Source organism: Lepus europaeus, chromosome 17 (assembly GCF_033115175.1).
Source record: "Lepus europaeus isolate LE1 chromosome 17, mLepTim1.pri, whole genome shotgun sequence".
Taxonomy (NCBI): domain Eukaryota; kingdom Metazoa; phylum Chordata; class Mammalia; order Lagomorpha; family Leporidae; genus Lepus; species Lepus europaeus.
Genome location: NC_084843.1, coordinates 37,684,420 through 37,697,385, shown reverse-complemented (window position 1 = coordinate 37,697,385; position 12,966 = coordinate 37,684,420).

The following is a 12,966-nucleotide window of genomic DNA, read 5'->3' as shown; positions in this document are numbered from 1 at the left end:
AGGGCAGTGGTTATTTGCTGGTACAACAGTCATTCATTTCCTTCAGTGCTACAGTCATAACTTTAAACTATTTTAACGTCTTTGAAGAGAATTAATTAGCTCTTCTGTTGATACTTCTAAAGCACTTTAATGCAGGTCTGGTTTTTCCTCAGCCTTTAAAAGAATTTCCATGGAAGCCATTTAACAGATAACAGATTTTTCAGGAAATGCCCGATGCTCTGTAGCATTTGAAAAGAATTGTGTTTGATGGACATTTGTGCAATCAAAAATATAATTACTCATTAAAAAAAGTGTACTCTTGATGAAAATTCTTTTAAAAAATGAAGGATATGTCTTATAATTGATTTTTTTGTTGCCTGGAAAATCATACCATGGCCAATTTGTTTAATTATAAGAACTTTAAAGTATGGGGCAGTACTTACTGCCTAGAACATCACACATTATTTTAAATCTCCAGAGTAAAAGTCATTATTTTCCTGGTGGCACATCTCTATGTCTGACAGACATTTTCACTCCAAATACTCAACTCCATGTATCCTCAAATCAGAATTGTAGAAATTTTTGAATACCTGCTGTGTGCCAGGTTAATTTGGCAATCATTATTTTAAGTAATTCTCAAACTCGATTCTTTTTTGTAAAAAGATTTATTTATTTTATTTGAAAGGCAGAGTTACAGAGAGGAAGGGAAGGAGAGACAGAGAGAGAAATCTTCCACCCACTGGTTCACTCCTCACAAATGGTCCCAATGGTCAGAACTGGGTTGATCCCAAGCCTAGAGCTTCTTCCTGGTCTCTCACCAGGGTGCAGGGGTCCAAGCACTCAGACCATCTGCTGCTGCTTTCCCAGGTGCATTAGCAGGGAGCTGGATTGGAACTGGAGCTGCCAGAACTTGAACTGGCCCCTATATAGGATGCTGGCATTGCAGGCAGCGGTTTAAGAAGCTACGCCACAGTACTGGCCTCCATCCAACTCAATCTACACCGTAGGTAATAGTTAAGTAGCAAAACAGCCTCATTTTTCCCAGTGATAAACTAGAGTTTTGAATAAGGGAGCAGAACCAGGCCTTCAGACTCCAGTGCCCAAAGACAACTTGTTCCCTGAGGGGCAGCTGTGGAAATGTCTCCAGCTTCCAGGCAACACGCGCTCCTCCTGTCCCATCGTCCAATCTCTCTTCCCTGTCTCTGGGTCAGGGATCATGGGCAAGGTCCCACACCTATCGATCAGAATCCTTGATGGGCTCTTGGCATCTGTAATTTTAAAGATTCCCAAGCCCTTACACGTAGAAAGAGTTGAAAAACCTGCGTAAAACCTTTGACTCCAATTCCTTTGGCCTCTGCTCATAAATCTCATTTTCGGCAAGCCATCTTCATTTTGCTATTCCTCCCTCTGGGATTCATCCCTCATAATTAACGCGGAATAGCTCTGTAAAGACTGCCAGCTCTAGGAGACAGAATGATAGAATGGTGGCTTCCTTCCTTCCTGTTGAACCTCTTCAATATTGTCTCTCTGATTTAATGTCTAGGTACAAGATTCAGCGACTCTTTCCCTAAAGCTAAGAGAAGCCTGTAGGTGTAACTGTGGAGACAAAAAGAAACAAAAAACAAAAAACAAAAAAACCATTGGTACAATGAAAAGTTCGACAGAGTTTTATTCAAATCCTTGTGATGTGATTTTGGTTAAGCCATTTAAGCCCTCAGAATGTGTAACATATGGGGTAATCATAGATGCTTCATTGAGCTGTGGGAGTATGTCTCAAACAATCGTGGGCTCTCTTGCTTCCATCCCGTCTAGCCAGGTTGTTGCACTCAGGAATCAGACGTCAATTGCAAACTACCTTGAGAAGCAGCACGTGTATATGAAAGTCCCTTTAAAGATAACAAGCAAGGCTTAGAAATGGCAGTATATGCATGACTAAGCCAAAGAATGAACAGCCAGATGCCTGGGTTCAAATCCTGACTCCTCTACTTACTGGTTGCACGCCCTTGAGCAGATTCCTGGGGTCTTTGCTATAGCTCAGTCTCACGAAGCTCACAGTAGCACGGAACTCATAGAACTGGAAACTACAAGAGGTGGAAGAGCCGAGATAGAGTGAGAGTTTTTCAGATTGGCTGCCCTGTTTCCTGGAGACCTGTCTGATTTCAGGTAGCCCATAGCTTGCAGGCTTTAGGAGCTTTTTTTTTTTTTTTTTTTTTTTTTTTTCTTTTTCCTTCCTACCACTCTCACCTCTGCTCTAGCATCCATTTCCAATCAGCCTGCACCCCAGGGACTCAGCTCCAATATCTGAGTCTACAGACTCAGAATTAAATATATTATTATGTGTAAAGTAGGGTGCCTGGGACATAGTACGGAAATGTGCTTGCTGGGATCATCATTATTGCCATAAAAGCACAAAGCAAAATATCCTTAAGACCCTGAACATAATCAAGCCCCAGAAGTCCCATGCTGGGTGACAACTGCCCCAGTCTCTCATCCTTTTCTCTTCCTAACACCCCTGCCTCCTTGGCTAATGCCCTGCACCTGCCCATCAGATATTGTCCCACCCCCTCACCCCCATAAGCTCAAGCTTGTCCAGGCATACTGTGGTGTACCCCTTTCCTTAAGTCTCCTGCTTTTTTCAGTCTCATATCCCTAACCTTTGCTCCTATCAGCCTAACAGGATGTTGAGAGCTGGCTGGGCAGAAGGCAGCAGTGTTTGTGTCACACTGTACACAGTTTTATGATGCCTGGCACTGGTGAGTGCTCCATCATAGAAGTCTCTGTCTCACGTTCATATCAATTATAGAACACCAAGGGCAAAGCCACCCATTCCAGATATTTATGGAAAGTCTGACACTGCCAATTCCCTCTCATTCACAGCCTGCTAATTCTCCTAGCCGAGGACTCTGGAGCTGAAAATCAGGAACATAAACTCACCCACAGCTTTGGGTCCCATGGAGTCTGAGATCTAGAGTTGCATGGGACTCACTGGCACGTCAGCCTATTGAATTGAGATGAAATAGTATGTAAGTGGTGATTTCCTCACCCACACTAGCTGCGTTTCAAGGGCTCAGTAGCCATATGTGACTCATGGCTGTGACGCCGGACAGCACAGAGGTGGAATGTTTCTGACACAGCAGGAGGTTCCCAGAGGGCAGCACCAGTCCCCAGAGAGATAAGCAGAGCATGACCTGGGGATTCAGAGATCCCCACACCAGTCCTTCCTGAGCCTGCAGACCTCAGCTGCAGGAGAAACCGAGCCCCTGAGGTCCAGGCCCCTTGAGACTGGATGCTGCTGCAGAGCTGAGGGTGGCAGACAGGATGCTAGGAAGGAGAATGGGGACAGCCTGCGGCCTCGCATGTCAATATTGCAAGCTTGGCCACCGGTGCTCAAGCTGGGTCTTCCAGGAAAACAGGGCAGCATGCCTCTAAAAGGCTCCTTCTGTCTCTGCTATCCCATCTCCTGCACTAAACCACTTGGAAAAGGAACGCGGAGGTTCTCTCTCGCCTTTTGAAGTGCAGTGGAAATTGGGAGAACTTATCAGGGCAATTCAAAGAGGAAAATGTCTAACATAAGTGATCTGCAAGGTTGAAGCAGAAGTTAAGGTTTCTGCCCTGAATTCTTTGGCTGGTTGCTTTGATTCTTGTGAAGACACAGTCAGAATGTGTTGCCCACCCTTGCTTGTGATGTCTTCACACCGTGAAGTGAAAATCAGAGGAGGCAGGAATGGCTAAGACAGCATGGAAGATGCGCCAACATACGGGTACCCCACAGGTGGCTGAATACGGTGGAAGAGACTCTTGGTTCTCAGCTGGTGCAGAGACCCTGGCTCTCACAAGTGCTCCTTCCTCTCCAGGGTCTCCTGTCTGTGCCATTCTTTCTGTCTCTTGGAAGTTTAGAGATACAGAACTAAAGAGTGGGGATTTCCATTCTTTTTCTACAAGGTGTCTTTACGTGTTTTTTTTTTTCATTTTGTTTAAAAGGCAGAAAGACAGAGACAGAGAGCTTTCATCTACTGGTTCTCGCGCCAAATGCCTACAACAGGTGAGGCTGGGTCACAACAAAGCCACGAGCCAGGAACTCCATCCAGATCTCCCACATGGGTGGCAGGGACCCAAGTATTTGGACATCACCCTGCCGCCTCCCAGGGCGTGCATAAGTAGGAAGCTGGAATTCAGAGCAGAATCAGGACTCAAACCCGGGCACTCCCACATGAGATGTGAGCATCTACGCAGCATGTTAACCACTGTGGAAAGTGCCACCCCCGTAAGATGTTTAATTTAAAGCTTCTACTCAAGGTGGATCCAAGTTCATGTTTGATGGACATGGATGACACCTCAGGGTCCTACTAAGTCAGGATAACAGCTGTCCAAAGTAATCATGTATCTGAGGACGAGTGAAGAGAGGATATGGTCCCCACAATATCTGTGGAGTAGGATGTTCGTCTCCAGGCAAGGACTGTGTGTACACACAGAGGGCCAGCAGCCTGTTTGCACCTGGCCACTTAAGGAAGCTTCTGAAGCCTTCCACCTCCGTTGTTCTCCTTCTCCTGCTTTTCCACAGGACCAAGACAGAGACAGATCCAGATGCTTATACAATTTGTGAGACAATCCTTAGGACAAAGGACAAAAAGAATTGAGTTCAAATTAGGTACAAAAGTGAATACTGATTTAGACTTCAAATTCCTGGGATCTTAGAAATCCGGGGCCACTCCTCTGAGATCTCTGAGGGGTGAGATCGGAAACCTCTTTAGGTAACAAAATCATGAGTACATGGAATTGCTTCCCAGCAGCAATGAGTTTTCCTCTCACCTAGAACATTCTATAGCTCCCCTGCCCCACCCCCACAACAGCCAGCCTTCACAGGAGCTGTGCAAGTGAGGGACTCCCAAGCTCCAGCTCTGTTAGCACCACAGTGAATCCACCTCTGACCGCAGATCGTGGCACTGGGGAATGGAGCAGGAGGGTGATTTGGGTACCGTAGCCCTCTGTTTGTTGTCGTCGTTGTTAGTTTTATAACTAAGAAAACGAACCCAGCAAAGCAAAGCCATTCCCTCCTTAGTCCCACAGGTTTTAACATTAGGAACGAGAATCCAAGACCTGCCTGCATCTCTTCGTCCCTGCACCACTTCGTCTGATGCGAGGTGACATCACAAAGGGGTCATAGACCTAAGCATGGTCAGGAGATTGGACTGAAAAAACTCTGATTTGCATCTTAGCAGCAGTGGGAGATGGCGCAGGTCCTGCAGTTTTCTTGAATCTTAGGTCCTTGGTCTAAAACTGGGGAGTATCCTCCAGGCCTCATGGGTTTGTTGCGTGCAGTAAGTGAAATGATTTATGTGATGATGTATAGAACATAATAGGTGTTTAATAAACACCTGTCGCCCCCTAGTCTCTAATGCCATCCCTTGAACTATGGATTTCTACAGGAGGGTAGTGTTTGGGGCAACAGAATTAAATTGAAGTAATGTAGCTAACATTTCTTACATTATTTTCTGAAAGTCTAAAAGAGAAGGGACCACATGTCCTTGTCATTTCTTCAATTTAAACAACCCAGGTGTTGGGCCCTCACAATTACAAAGGACTACAAAATTAGCTCTAACTATCTAGGAAAATAAAGTACAGAAGTGACTTACAATTAACATATTCTGCTTTCTGCTTATGATACCTTCATGGTTCATTTTGTGGATTTAAGGATCTGAATTCAAACCAATATTTAGAATATGGGGTATTGATTCTATTTCCTGTTTTGCTTTATGCCAGAAGAGATTTCATGCTGTCATATACACATTCAAGCAGAAAGACCATTTTGCTTTTTCCATTTGTTTTCATTACACACTTTTTCCCCCTGTATTTGTTCTTTGACACTGTTTGTATTGAAGCCAGGGTTTGCCTCCTTTTCACTTTCTCTCTCCATGGCAACAGATAGATTGCAACGCCACACACAAAAATGCAGAATTACAACCTCCCTGCCAGATCAAGCAGAAAGAACTGTATATAGTGTAACCAGTCGTGGAAACTTGCGATAGTTAATGAATAAGCCAAACCTTTCCTTTTCAGACAGAATATAAATCACAATTTCTTTGTGCATCTTCTCTTTTCTTCCTAGGAAAGACCCTTAGCAGGCACACAATAACAATTTATAGAAAGAAGGACTGATTAAGTATTACCACTTCCTTCCCTAAGTGCCCACCCACCAGCTGAATAATAACATATTTGAGAAATTGTTACTATAATTATCACAGCTTATTGAATGCTTTCGTTCAGCTGTGTACTACACTGACTTCATTACATGTATGAGTCCATTGCACTGTCATCTATTGCACATGTAGAACCTAAGGGTTGGAGAGGTAAAATCGTGTGTCCCAGCTGGCAGTGCATGGCTAGGGACAAGAAGAGCTAAAAACGTCTCCCTTAAAGTCTGACTCTAAAGCTTGTGTTCCTAGCCACTCTGCTGGCATACTAGTGTAGACTTCTTCAGGGATATCAACGTCAATTATAATGATTTATTGTTTTCATAAGCTACTACCCCATCTCCTTTGAAAATGGGGTTGCATTTGCTCATCCCTCATGTGTTCCTCAGCCTTTCGCAGAAGTTTCTGACAGTGGCTGTACATTACAACTCCAATCTCCTTCAGGGTTTAGAATTTGTCTCAATCCAGAGACCTAAGCTCATCTGAAGTAGTTACATGTCCCTTGTTTTAAAATACTTGCTATAGTCCTTTCAGTATCAAGTCCAAGTTCTTTGCTGAAGATTATTCTCTTTGATCATCCATTCTCCTTAGAAGCGTTTAAAGATATTGCTTTGGGTTCATGGTGTTGAATCTTGTGTGCTTGGTTGGATTTCTATTGAGCTTCTATTTTCTTCATCTATAAATTAGGAATGTAGGCTCATGGTATCAATTTCTTGGTATTCTTAGGTGCCCAACAGCACCTTCTTTGAACAGAAAACAAGAGATCAGGCTCATCTGTTTGGTATTTCATCTTAAAAATCACTGAAACAGGTTTCACCAAACTACTTGCTCTAAAAAGAAACCTTTCTCCTTATTATTCTCTATTAGCCATACACTGTTTTTTTGTTAGCACTTACTGAAATTTAAATCTAAATTTTCTTTCTTCCTTGCTGGACCAAGCCTTGTGATGATAGGAAGAAAACATTTGATTCTGCACCACATAGTCACCACCCAGCACAGTGATGCCACATGGTGTTTGCCCAGGAAATCCTTGATGAATGGATTTAAGGAGTAATGAATGACTGTTCTAGATTTCCCATCAGTTCTTGATCAAAGTCAACATACAGTGCCACTGGGCTCCTAAGTTGCCAACTCAAAACAGGCATTGTCTTTGCTCTTCCTTTAGTATTTACGCTGTTGACCTTTTCTGCAATCTGTTTCAGGTCTGATCTTTCTGTCCCAGTTCTGTAGCCTCTATTGAGTTGAGACACTTTTATGTCACCCTTAAATTATTGCTATGGCCTCTTGAACACCTTCTCTTGAAGATCTCTATCACTCAGTTCTCCTGTGAAAGTCTTTGGGATTCTTTTGCTTAGAAATTTGCAGCAGCTTTACATCTTTTCAGGCATAGGCTGGAAATCTCTTTACTGGGTCAAGCACTTTGCTCAGAGGTTATAATGTCGCCTGAGATCTCCACATCCCATATCAGAGTACCTGGTTCAAGTTCCAACTCTGCTTCTGATTCAGCTTTTTGCTAATGTACACCCTGAGAGGCAACATGTAATGGTTCAAGAATTTGTATTCTCAGGGCCAGCGCTGTGACTTGGTGGGTAAAGCTGCCACCTGCAATGCTAGCATCCCATATGGGAGCCAGTTTGAGTCCCAGCTGCTCCACTTCCAATCCAGCTCTCTGCTGTGGCCTGGGAAAGCAGTAGAAGATGGCCCAAGTCCTTGGGCTCCTGCACCCATGTAGGAGATCTGGAAGAAGCTCCTGTCTCCTGGCTTCAGATCAGCTCAGCTCTGGCCGTTGTGGCCAATTGGGGAGTGCAACAACGGATCGAAGACCTCTCTCTCTTTCTGCCTCTCCCTCTCTCTCTGTGTAACTCTTTCAAATAAATAAATGAATATTTGGGGAAAAAAGAGCTTGTATTCTTACCATTTTTGTGGGAGATACAGATTAGGTTCCAGGCTCCTGGGCTTTAGCCTATCCCAGTTCAAGCTGTTAGAGGCTTTGAGGAGTAATCAGTGAATGAAAAATCTGTATGTGTGTGTGTATGTGTGTGTGTGTGTGTGTGTATCTCTTTCTTTTCCTTTCTAGTAAATTGAAAATTAATGTTTTTACACTGATAGGTCTAAGAGTCAAAGGGATCACACAAACAAGACTAGTGTCTGCTAATACTAACTGATAGAACCAAAAAGGGAAAGAACAATCCAACAAGGGAAGTGGGAGACACAGCAGACTCATAGAATGGCAGATGTCCTAAATAACACTCTGGCCTCAGAATCAGCCCTTAAGGCATTCGGATCTGGCTCAAGAGCCCATGAGAGTATTTTAGGCATGGAAAGCCAAGACACCATGGAAAAGAAAAAAAAAAAGAAGACCTAAATGAAAGATCTCTGTGAGTGAGATCCCAGTGGAAAGAACGGGGCCATCAAGGTAGGAGGTACCTTTCTCTGAAGGGAGGAGAGAACTTCCACTTTGACTATGACCCTGTCAGAATAGATCGAAGTCGGCGAACCCTAAAGGCTTCCATAGCCTTGGCAACTCATGACTAGAGCCTAGGGAGATTACTGATGCCATAAACAAGAGTGTCAAATTGTTAAATCAGCAACAGGAGTCACTGTGTACTTACATCTCATGTGGGATCTGTCCTTAATGTGTTGTCCAATGTGAAGTAATGCTATAACTAGTACTGAAACAGTATTTTTACACCTTGTGTTTCTGTGTGGGTGCAAACTGATGAAATCTTTACTTAGTATATACTGAATCAATCTTCTGTATATAAAGATAATTGAAAATGAAAAAAAAACTTGGTTTTAAATTGGACATTGCATAGAAAATTAATCAATTTTTAAAAAATATCATGTAGGATATCTGTCCTTAATGTGCTGTACATTGTGATTTAATGCTATAACTAGTACTCCAACAGTATTTTTCACTTGGTGTTGCTATGTGAGGGCAAACTGTTGAAATCTTTACTTAATATATACTAAACTGATCTTATGTATATAAAGAGAATTGAAAATGAATCTTGATGTGAACGGAAGGGGAGAGGGAGTGGGAAAGGGGAGGGTTGTGGGTGGGAGGGAAGTTATGGGGGGAGGGGGAAGCCATTGTAATGCATAAGCTGTACATTGGAAATTTATATTCATTAAATAAAAGTTTTAAAAAAAAAGAAAATTAATGTTTTTAAAGATTTATTTATTTATTTGAAAGTCTGAGTTACACAGAGAGGAGAGGCAGAGAGAGAGAAAGAGGTCTTCCATCTGATGGTTCACTCCCCAATTGGATGTAACAGCCAGAGCTGTGCCGATCTGAAACCAGGAGCCAGGAGTTTCTTCCAGGTCTCCCATGAGGGTGCAGGGGCCCAAGGACTTGGGCCATCTTCTACTGTTTTCCCAGGCCATAGCAGAGGGCTGGATGGGAAGTTGAACAGCCAGGTCTCGAACCGGCGCCCATATGGGATGCTGGCACTTCAGGCCAGGATGTTAACTTGCTGTACCACAGCACTGGCCCCTGCAAATTAATTATTAAAATCCATTTACTAGCATTGCAGTAGCTGTTTTCCTCTTCTCTCCAGGTCTAGACCTATCAGAACAGGTCTCTAATGTAGAGCTTACTGATTTTTACCCTAAACTTTCTCTTGTATCATCCTCCCAACTGAAATCCCCTCTCTATTCCCTTCTGTCTCTAGTTGGAAATTTAGTCTCCATAACTTACCCAACGGCTCTCTTAGCTCTAAAACTAACTGTTTTTGGAATCATGGATAAGCCTTGGAGCCAGACACCAAAGTAAGGTTTCAGGTGGGTAAGGGACATGTCTTTCATTTGTAAAACAGGAAATTGATTATTATGACAAGCCACTTTTCAAGCAGGTCAAATGTAATGAAAAATGAAGTTTAGTGACAATCATGTGGAAGTCGAATATCTGGAAATTGATTCTCTTCAATATCCAGGCTAAAATATCCCTGAAAAAAATCTTCCCATTCACCTTGAAATGCAAATGATCCAGTTTGACAATCACTGGATTGGAAGACACTTGAAGCTCTTCCCAGTTTAAGATTTATATGATTCTCTTTTAAGCTACTAGTTGAGCATTCTGTGAAGTATGCATTCTGGAGCCAGTCAGTCTGTATTCAGATCCCAGTATATTCTACCGATGACCAGTTTTGTGATCTTGGAAAGGTTACATATCTACTCCTTGACTAAATGGCAATAATAACACAGGTTGTGTATCCTTTTTTATCCAAAATGCTTGGGAGCAGAACTGTTTTTGGATTTCAGATTTTTTTCAGATACTGAAATACTTGCATATACATAATGAGACACCTTGGGGATGAGACATAAGTCTAAACATGAAATTCACTTATGTTCCATGTACCCCTTGTACACATCGCCTGAAGCTAATTTTATGCAATATTTTCATTGTGCCTGTGTTTTGACTGCGACCTATCCCAGGAAGTTAGGTATGGAATTTTCCACTTGTGGCATCATGTCAGCGCACAAAAAATTTTTGGATTTTGGAGCATTTTGGATTTCAGATTTTTCAGATTAATGATGCTCAATCAATAGCACCCTTCTCATAGGGATATTATGTGGAGTACATGAGTTAATGCAAGTAAAACAATTACATTGAGTGTTTAATAAGTATTCAATGTTACCATTAATGCTGCTGCTACTATCAATAAAACTAGAGATGGCCCTGGCAAGAGTTTGGAATGTCAGTCATACTGGTGTGGTTGAAAAGGTTTCTGCTCACAAGTGGTAATGGGCAGTGGGGTCCATGGCTAAGCATTTATCAGGCTCTTCCCCCACATGAAAGAAACCAAGGTGGAGGCACAAAGGTGTGCAGGGAAGCAGGGTTTACTTAAAACAAAGGAAAGGCGCACACTCAAGAAATCTGTATGCAAGCTTGAGACAGAGAGAAAGAACAAAAAGCCCCCAGCAGGTTTGGGCATCCTTTTATACTACCGGGGTCATAGGGGGTGATATCAGGGGCAGGGCTTCACTGAATATTCAAAATGGGTGGAGTTTGGATGGTTTTGACTGTAGTTCAGTTCCATGCTCCTTCCTGCTCCTTTCTGAAATAGCCGAAGTGTCAGGTGCGTGATGGAAGTGGAAGTACAGCCATGGTAATTATAATACTAGGTTGACATTAAAACAAACTGAAGGTCGTTGTGGGGCACTTCCTGCAACTGTATTAGATATTTCCTGTTGGCACTGAGGCTGTTTGCGACATTGTGAAATTTGCAGTTTGTGTCACATAGAAATGGGGTAGGGGTGGTTGGTGGTGCATGGAGGGCAGGTTTGGTGGTACACAGAATAGGAGTTTGAGTAGTGCAGAGGAGGCTATGACACGGGCTGTCATAGCTGCTCCATGGGCCAGCTGGAGCCATCCTGTGGCAAGCTGTCAAACCACGACCTGCACTGCCGCCTGGGTTGGCTGGGACGTCAAACCTCAGCTGCTCTTACTAACACTGCCTGCCTGCCCATATCACACTCGTATGCAACACCACTCCTAAGGAAATCTCTCATTGAACAAATGCCAATTTAGCACCAACCAGCTCTTTGCTAGCCCTTGGAGGCCAAGTAGGTCAAAACCCTTGCCCTCTAGGAACTACTCTCCGACACCCCACTCCCATCCCCCCCACCCCAGGAGCTGACAGTTCAGGAGGGGAAGTTGAGGCCCCACATGCTGTCATGCAATTAAGGGGCAAATGTAGGCCACACTTGCCGCAGGAGGTCCGAAGGAGTTGGGGAAGAGGAAGGGCTGAGGCTTAGGAAGCCAGCTATGCTCTTCGGGTGGGCGTAATCTGGGTAGATGTGGAAGTGGCTGAACACAGGGAATTTTTCAGATTTTGCCTGCAGCCAGAAAGGGAAGATAGGAGCCCAGGGTGCTCCTACATCAACCAACACTTAGTCTTAGTGAGGAAAGGATAATGCCCCAAGCCAGCAAGATGGCAGTGGGTAGGGATGACTGCTAAGCCCTGTTCTCATGTACCAGGTATCACCTGTGCAGCTTCGGAGTGGGAACCCTAAACTCACAGGAGTTCAGATGAAAGAAAAGTCAAGAAGGAGTAAATTAGGAACAAGCTGATTGCAAGTTTGTGAGGAATAAGAGTTTCAAGGTCTGGGCTGAAATTATTAAGCCAGCCTAGGAGGCTAGCAACACAATTGGGAAAATCACTGGTCAGTGAGAGGGGTTTTTGTTTGTTTGTTTTTTGGTGCCCCACAGGTGACTTTTAAAAGATTCCTTAGGGGATTTACTTTGGTTTTATATTTTAATACACAATGCTTTAAAAGATATAGTATTTAGGGCTGGCGCCATGGCTCACTAGGTTAATCCTTCACCTGCAGCACTGGCATTCCATATGGGCGCGGGGTTCTAGTCCTGGTGGCTCCTCTTCCAGTCCAGCTCTCTGCTGTGGCCTGGGAGGGCAGTGGAGGGTGGCCCAAGTGCTTGGGCCCTGCACCCCATGGGAGACCAGGAGGAGGCTCCTGGCTCCTGGCTCCTGGCTTCGGATCAGTGTAGCAGCCATTGGGGTGTGAACCAATGGAAGGAAGACCTTTTTCTCAGTCTCTCTCTCTCTCACTGTCTAACTCTATCTGTCAAATAAATTTTTTAAAAAAGAGATATAGTATTTAAATCCAATTCTTTAGTTTTTAAGTTAAACTTACAAAACTTTTCGTTCAGTTCTAGTAAATTATTTTTAAAGGAACATTGAAATAACATTGCACCTTATATGTAAACTTAAAGACCTTAAAACATTTGAACTATATTTATAAATTGACCATAGTCTGTTATATTTTTGTAAGT